This window comes from Orycteropus afer, unplaced genomic scaffold (assembly GCF_000298275.1).
Source record: "Orycteropus afer afer isolate SDZICR_OR568_19922 unplaced genomic scaffold, OryAfe1.0 scaffold00010, whole genome shotgun sequence".
Lineage (NCBI taxonomy): Eukaryota > Metazoa > Chordata > Mammalia > Tubulidentata > Orycteropodidae > Orycteropus > Orycteropus afer.
Window position 1 is genome coordinate 15,668,948 of NW_006921597.1, and position 8,279 is coordinate 15,677,226.

Here is an 8,279-nt window from a genome sequence, read left to right on the forward strand (position 1 = left end):
TTCTCCCACTCTATCCAGTATCTCCTGCACTGATCCCCCTTTGAATGGTTGACAGTGGCACCATCTAGTTCTTCTGGTCTGATGGTCATATACGCTGATGATCACATAGTCTACCAGTCCCTTGGACTAATTGTTTCCATGTGTCTTGGGTTTTCTACATTTTTCTTTTCTCTGGATGAGGAGAGACCCATTGTTGCCTCTAGTTGGCTGCTCATAAGCTTTTAAGATCTCAGTCACTCCTCACCAAAGTGGGCTGTAGAACAAAGTTTTTGTGTAGTATGTTATGTCAGTTGAGCTTGATGTCCCCTGTGACCATGGTCCTAAGCCCACAGGCCCAACTACTTGCTCCCTCCAGGTAGCTGGCTGTGGCCAAGCAGTAACCACAACCTTGGGCCTTGTCAGCTCTACTATCCCCCTGGATATTCTTACAACACATGCAAATATGCCTGTAGAAACATCGTCTGCAAACCCTACACGTGGTCATGGGCACACTGCCCCCTGCCTAAACATACCTGATCGTTCATCCTGTCCACCCATCTATCTACCCATAGATCAAAGCTTGCCATCACTGACAATGCAGTACTGTATATGCAAAAGGGTTCATCTTTGTTGTCTGTACCTCTATGTTTTCCTCTTCCTCAATGCCACCATGTTGATCACCCACATTTGGTACATTGTCCTTCCCTTCACCCAAAACAATATTTTTCTCTACTTACCTAGCAGTGTTTTCTCCTCTCCCCTTTCACCCTTGGTAACCAACAAAAAAGTTTCCTTCCATATATAAACCTTTCCTTGACTTTTTACAACAATGAACTAATACAATATTTGTCCTTCTGTGATTGACTTATTTCACTCAGTATAATGTCCTCCAAGTTCATCCGTGTTATGCGGTGTTTTGCAGATTCTATTTTATTCTTTAGTGTTCCATTGTGTGTATGTACCATAGCTGGTTCCATGGCGTAATGGTGAGCACTCTGGACTCTGAATCCAGCGATCCGAGTTCAAATCTCGGTGGGACTTTCAACTTTGGGAGCTCTGGTAGCATAGTGCCTAAGGCACTTGACTGCTAACCAGTAGGCTGGCGGTTCAAGCCCACCAGCCACTCCTCGGAAGTAAGATGGGCAATCTACTTCTGTAGTGATACTGCCTTGGAAACCCAAGGAGGGGTCGCTATGAGTCGGGTCCAACTCGACAGCACATAACAACAACAACAACACCATAGTTTGGTTATCCATTCTTCTGTTGATGGCCACCTAGGTTGTTTATAGCTTTCTGCTATTATCAATAGTGCTGCAATGAACATGGGTGTGCACATATCTGTTCTTGTCCTGTCTCTCACTTTTTCAGGATATATACCTAGTAAGGGGTTTGCTGGATCTATTGGTATGGCTATCTTCTACTTTTTAAGGAATTGCCATACCAATCTCCACAGTGGTTGTATCATTTTACAGTCCCACCAGCTATGTATGAGAGTCCCAATCTCTCCACATCCTCTCCAGCATTTCTTGTTTTCTGTCTTGTTGAATGTTGCTGTTAGTGCTGGAGCCAGATGGTATCTCACTGTTGTTTTTATTTGCATCTCTCTAATAGTTAATGATCATTAACATTTCTTCATGTGCTTGTTGGCTTTCTGAATATCCTTTTTGGTGAAGTGTCTATTCATATCTCCTGCCCATTTTTTAATTGGATTTTTTTTTGTCTTTTTGTTGTTGAAGTGTTAGAATTTTCTATAATTTCTAGGGATAAGTCCCTTGTTAGATATATTGTTGCCAAATATTTTCCCAAAACCTGTAGGTTCTCTTTTTAATCTTTTGAAGAAGTCTTTGGAAGCACATGCAAATTTGTTTTTAGAAGGTCCAATTTATCTAGTTGATCTTCTGTGTTTGTCCATTTTGGGTTATGCTTGACAGTCTATTTATGCCATAAATGAGGGTTCCTAAATTTGCCCCTATTTTTCCCTTGAGGAACTTTGTAGTTTTAGGTTTCACATTTAAGTCTTTGATCCATCTGGAGTTAGTTTTTATGTATGGTGTGAGGTACAGATCTTGTTACATTTTTCCGCAAATGGGTATCCAGTTTTGCCAGCACCATTTGTTGAATGATCTCTTCCCCATTTGACGGATTTCATCCCTTTTTCAAAACTCAGCTGACCATAGGTCAATGGATCTATTTCTGAGTTCTTGATTCTATTCCACTTGACTATGTGTCTACTGTTGTACCAATACCAGACTGTTTTGACTACTGTGGCTGTATAGTAGGTTTTGAGATCTGGGATTGTGAGACCTCCTGCTTTGTTCTTCTTCAGTAGTGCTTTGCTTATTTGAGTCTCTTTCCTTTCCATATAAAATTAGTGATTGATTTTCCCATATCCTTAAATAATGTTGATGGGATCTGGATTGGGATTGCATTGAATATATAGATTGCTTTGGATAGTACTGACATTTTCACTGTGTTCAATCTTCTTATCCATGAGCATGTATGTTCTTCCATTTATGTAGATCTCTTATGGTTTCTTGAAGTAGTTTTTTATAGTTTTCTTTGTACAGGTCTTTTGTGCCCCTGGTAAGATTTATTCCCAAGTATTTTATCTTTTTTGGTAGCTATTGTAAATGGTATTGATTTCCTTATTTCTTTTTTAGCAATCTCTTTGGTGGTGTAGAGGACTCCAACTGATTTTTGGATGTTGATCTTGTATCCTGCCACTATGCTAAATCTCTCAATTGGTTCCAGTAGTTTTCTTGCTGAGTCTCTAGGTTTTCTAGGTATAAGATCATATCATCAGCAAATAGGATAGTTTGACTTCTTCCTTACCAATCTGGATGCCATTGATTTCCCTTTCTTGCCTTATTGTCCTGGCTAGGACTTCCAATACAATGTTGAACATAAGTAGAGATAGAGGGCATCTTTGTCTAGTTCCTGTTCAAAGGGGAATGGTTTCAGTCTCTCTCTGTTGAGAACAGTGTTGGCTGTTGGTTTTCCATTGTTGTTGTCGTTGTTATGTGCCGTCAAGTCAGACCTGACTCATAGCGACCCCTCCTTGGGTTTCTGAGATGGTATTACTATGGAAGTAGATTGTCCAAACTTCCTTCCAAGGAATGGCTGGTGGGTTTGAACCACCAGCCTTCTGGTTCGCAGTCAAATGCCTTAGGCATTATGCTACCAGAGCTCCTTGGTTTTGCATATATGCCCTTTATTACGCCGAGGAATGTCCTTTCTGTTCCTATTTTGCTGAGAGTTGTGATCAGGAATGGGTGTTGGATTTTATCAAATGCCTTTTCTGCAATGATTGATATGATCATGTAGTCCTTTTTCTTTATTTTACTTATGTGATGGTTTACATTGATTTTCTAATGTTGAACCATCCTTGCATAGCTGGTATGAACCCCACTGGGTCATAATGTATTATTTTTGATACCTCATTGGAGTCTATTGGCTAGGATTTTGTTGAAGATTTTTGTGTCTACATTCATAAGGGATATTGGTGTTTAGTTTTGCTTTTGAGTGATGTCTTTGCCTGGTTTTGCTATCAAGGTTATGCTTGCTTCATGAAATGAATTTGGGAGGATTCCATCCTTTTGTATGTTTTGGAATGGTCTGAGTAGGATTGGTGTCAGTTATCTGAATTTGGTAGAACTCTCCAATGAAACCATCTGGGCCAGATATTTGTTGTTGTTGTTGGCAATTTTTTTTGTGTGTGACCTGCTCAATTTCTTGTTTTGTTATGGGTCTGTTCAAATTTTCTACCTCAGTCTGTGTTAGTTTAGGTAAGTGGCATGTTTCTAGAAATCTGTCCATTTCTTTTAGATTTTCAAATTTGTTGGAGTACAGTTCATAGCATCTTGATATTATCCTTTTTATTTCAGTTGGTTCTCTTTTGACATCACCAAATTCATTTCCTATTCATGTTGTTTGTATTCTCTCCCTCTTTTCCTTTGTTAAATTTGCCAGTACTTTGTCAATTTTATTAGTCTTTTCAAAAAACCAACTTCTAGTCTTGTTGATTTTTTTCTATTGTCTTTCTATTTTCTGTTTCATTTATTTCTGCTCAAATCTTTATTATTTCTTTACTTCTGGTGACTGTCTGCTTTTTATTTTGCTGCTCTTTTTCTAATTGTTGATGTTGAGTTAAAGTGCTGATTTTCGTTCTTTCTTCTTTTTCGATGTGCACATTTATTGCTATGAAATGACCTGTGATCACTGCTTTTGCTGTATCCCAAAGATTTTTGTACATTGTGTTTTCATTTTTGTTTGAGTCAAGGAATTATTTTTGTTGTCATTGGTAAATTTTTTACAACCTTTTCAACTTCTTTTGTTATAGGTTTTTTCAACTTTTCCACCTCAGTCTGTGTTAGTTTAGGTAAGTAGCCTGTTTCTAGAAATCTGTGCAAATGGATAGATTGTGTTTTCATTCTCCTTTGATTCAAGAAATATTTTAATTTCATTTTTTCTATTATCCAGTCATTTTCAAGAAGGGTATTATTTAGTTTCCATGTGTTTGCTCTTTTTCTGTCAATCTTCCTATTGTTGATTTTAATTCTATAGCATTGTAAGCTGAGAAGATGCTTTGCAGTATTTCAATGTTTTAAAATTCATAAAGGCTTACTTTGTGGCCTAACATATGGTCTATCCTGGAGAATGCACCATGTGCACTAGAAAAGACTATATATTGTGCTGTTGTTGGGTGAAGTGCTCTGTAGATGTCTATAAGGTCAAGGGCGTGGATTGTATTGTTTTGTTTTTCTGTGTTTTTGTTGAGTTTCTTTCCAGTTGTTCTATTTTTGATTGATTGGGCAATCTACTTCTGTAGTGATACTGTCTTGGAAACCCAAGGAGGGGTTGCTGTGAGTCGGATCTGACTCGATGGCAGTAAGTTTTGTTTTTTTTTTAACTATGACTGCAGAGTCATCTACATGTCTTTTCAATTCTGTTAAAGTCTGTTTTATGTATTTTGGGGCTCTTGCATTGGGTCCATAGATATTTATTATTTTTATGTCCTCTTGTTCAATTGATCCTTTAATCATTATATGATGTCCTTCCTTGTCTCTTGTGGTAGTTTTTGTCTTAAAGTCAATTTTATCAGAAATTAATATTGCCACTCCCACTCTTTTTTGTTGCCATTCGCTTGATCTGTCTTATTCCAACCTTTGATTTTTAGTCTATTTTCATCTTTGTCTCTAAGGTGTGTCTCTTGTAGACAGCATATTTTTTTGTGTTATGTTTTCTTATCCAGTTTGCAACTCTCCATCTCTTGAGTGGTGCACTTAATCCATTGACATTCAGTGTAATTATCAACAAGTATGAATTTGTTGCTGTCATTTTGTTAGGTGTTTTTTCATGGGGTTACTGATTTCTTTGTCCCATATAATTTTCAGTGCTAAGCTCATTTTGTTTATGAATCATGTTATCATTTCCTTCTTTGTTATAGTTTTACTATTTGCTAATTGGGAACTCTGGTGGCATAGTGCCTAAGGCATTTGACTGCTAACCAGAAGGCTGGCAGTTCAATCCCACCAACCACTCCTTGGAAGGAAGGTTGGGCAATCTACTTCTATAATTATTTGTTCTTGTCCTGTTTTTTATTTCTATGTGAATTTTTATCATTTTTCTTTGAGGTTCCCTGTGATTTGTAACTTTCTTCTCAAATTTAGAATAGTCCATTCTATCTTGCAATTGTCTTGACTTTAACACCATTCAGAAGTTCTGTAACTACACTATTTTTTCCCACTTTTGGGTTTGTAGTTTTCCTCATTTGGCAATTGATGTCTTTGGTTCCCTGTTTACAATCCTATAAGCTTATTTTACTTTGGATAGTTCTATAACTGGGTTAGTTTCTGGGCTATGTCATCATGTGTATTAATGCTCAGTTGTTGTTTGCTGGTGTTGGTTCTTTGTCCAAAGGACTCCCTTTAGCATCTCTTGTAAAGTTGGTCTGATTTTAACAAATTCTCTTAATTTTTGCTTATCTGGAAATGTCCTAATTTCACCATTGTATTGGAGCTATAATTTTGTGGAGTACATAATTTTTGTTTGGAAATTTTTTTCTTTCAAGGTTTTATATATATCATCCCATTGCCTTCTCGCTTGCATTGTTTCTGTCAAGAAATCAGAGCTTAGTCTTATTGGTTCCCCTTTGTAGGTCACTTTTCATTTTTCTTGTGCTGCTCTCATGATTCTTTCTTTGTCTTTGGTTTTGGTGAGTTTGATGATGATATGTCTCACTGATTTTCTTTTGGAAATTATCCTGTTTGGAGTTCATTGGACTTCTTGAATGGATATATTCTCATCTTTCATCATACCAGGGAAATTCTCTTCCAACAAATCATTGACAATATTCTCTGTTGTTTTATTTGTCTCGTCCTGTTCTGGAATTCCTATTACATGTAGGTTATTCCTCTTGATGGTTTCCCACATGCATCTTAGGCTTTCTTCATTTTGTTTTGATCTTTTTTTCTGATTGATCCCTTTCCAAAGAAGTATTGAGGTATTTGTCTTCAGTCTCACTAATTCTGCATTCCATTGATTGAGTTTTACTCCTTTGCCCATCATATGTTATCTAATTTTGGAAATTTAGTATTATCTTCTGGATTTCTATCTATAGATTTTGTATCATTTCTAATTTTTCATTTATTTGTTATTTTTGTTTTCATTATTTGTCATTTTGTTCTTGTATTATGTTCTGAAATTGTTCTAGGATTTTGTCTGTGTTTTCCTAATTTTGTCAGTGCTTTCCTTGATGTGTCTCTCAATCCGTTGAAGGTACCTAAACATAATTCTTTTTAATTCTTTATCAGGGAGTTCCAATGCTGCTTCTTCTTCAGGGATGTGTTCTGGGTCTGTATCCTGGTCCCTTGTTCCTACAGCTTTACCTTGCTTCTTTATATAGTCTGTTTTCTTTGAGACATTGTGACACTGTTGTATTTATATTTAATTGTTGATTGTATGCTGGAGTGATTCACCCAATATTTTTGTTTTCTTTGGATGTATCCGAGTAAGCAGGGTACTGTGCTGATCTTCTCACTAGTTGGCAGCACTTATGCACTCACCATCTGTCTCCTGGTTGGTGTGATAGAGTGAGAGTGGGTGCACAGATCTCTGTTAGCTATTTGTGAAGAGTAGTTAAGGATTAGTCAGGCTTATATGGGCTGTCATGTATCATTGACCAGTTGGTTCAGAAGCAACTGGTGGCCTTCACTCAATAGGTGGGGATGCAGGCTGTGCAGGTATGATTGGGTTATATGGGAGTGGTTGCTGTCTCCCACTCAGTTAGACCAAAACAACAACAACAACAACAACAACACAAAAACCACCAAAAAAGTGAAAACAAGAGAACAGAAAACACACACCACATGAACCCACAGGAATAATCACCAAAAAGGAAAAAAAAAAAAAAAAAAAAAGAGGAAAGGCAATAAATTAGATAAAATATTTAAAGAAATACTTTAAAAAAACAAAAATGTATATAAAAATAGAAAAAGTGAAGAATAAGCCTACAATAGTGGGAGGAATGGGGGAGGGAAGAGCTACAGTAAGTGAATAATGAAGAAAGAAATGAGAAAAACGTAAAAAGAAAAGCAAGGGATGGGAAGAACCACAAGAAAGAAAAAAAATTATAACCAGGAAAATGGGGGAAAAAAGAAAAACTAGAATCTGAGAAGAGAAAAAGAAAGAATAAAAATATGAAGAAAGAGAAAGGAAAATAAAATAAAATTAAAAAATAATTTAAAAACAAACAAAAAACAAATCTGAGAGGTGTGGAGCCAGACACCCAGGCTCCATTGGAGCACAGAGAGTGTGATGGAATTCCTACTGGCTCAGAAGGTGGGTGGAGATGAGGAATGGCTACACTTCCATTCACCAAGAGGGGTTTGGTATAAGAGTAACAAGGGAAATAGCACACTTTTCCAGTTGTCAGCCTCCAGTATGTTGGTGCTGTCCTCTGCAAGCAGAGCCTATCCTTAGGTCCCTGGAATCTGAATGAGGATGCTATCATTTTAAATATCCAAAATGGTTACAAGGCTTGTCAACATTCAAAATGACTGCACCCTCTGGACAGCTGAAAGTCCACAGCTCAGCTTGTCTCCTTCTTTACTGTTTCCCTTTTCAGTCATCTGCCACCAGTGCAGTAGTCCATTCAGCCCTTGGCAAGCAGGGACGATTTTTAGGTTAATTCTCAGGTCTTAACATCACTTGGAAATATTCAAACTCTCCATGCCATCAAGGTAGCTGACAGTCTGCAGCTCTGTTTGTCTCCTTATTCACTATTGTCATTCAGGTTCTTC

General features: G+C 37.3%; 1 non-coding gene across 1 annotated transcript; it reads left to right on the forward strand.

The window, feature by feature from the left end:
* The first annotated feature begins 948 nt into the window (after positions 1–948).
* Positions 949–1,020, forward strand: TRNAQ-CUG. The gene has a single exon. It is a non-coding gene; the product is annotated as a tRNA-Gln (tRNA).
* Positions 1,021–8,279: the final 7,259 nt, after the last annotated feature.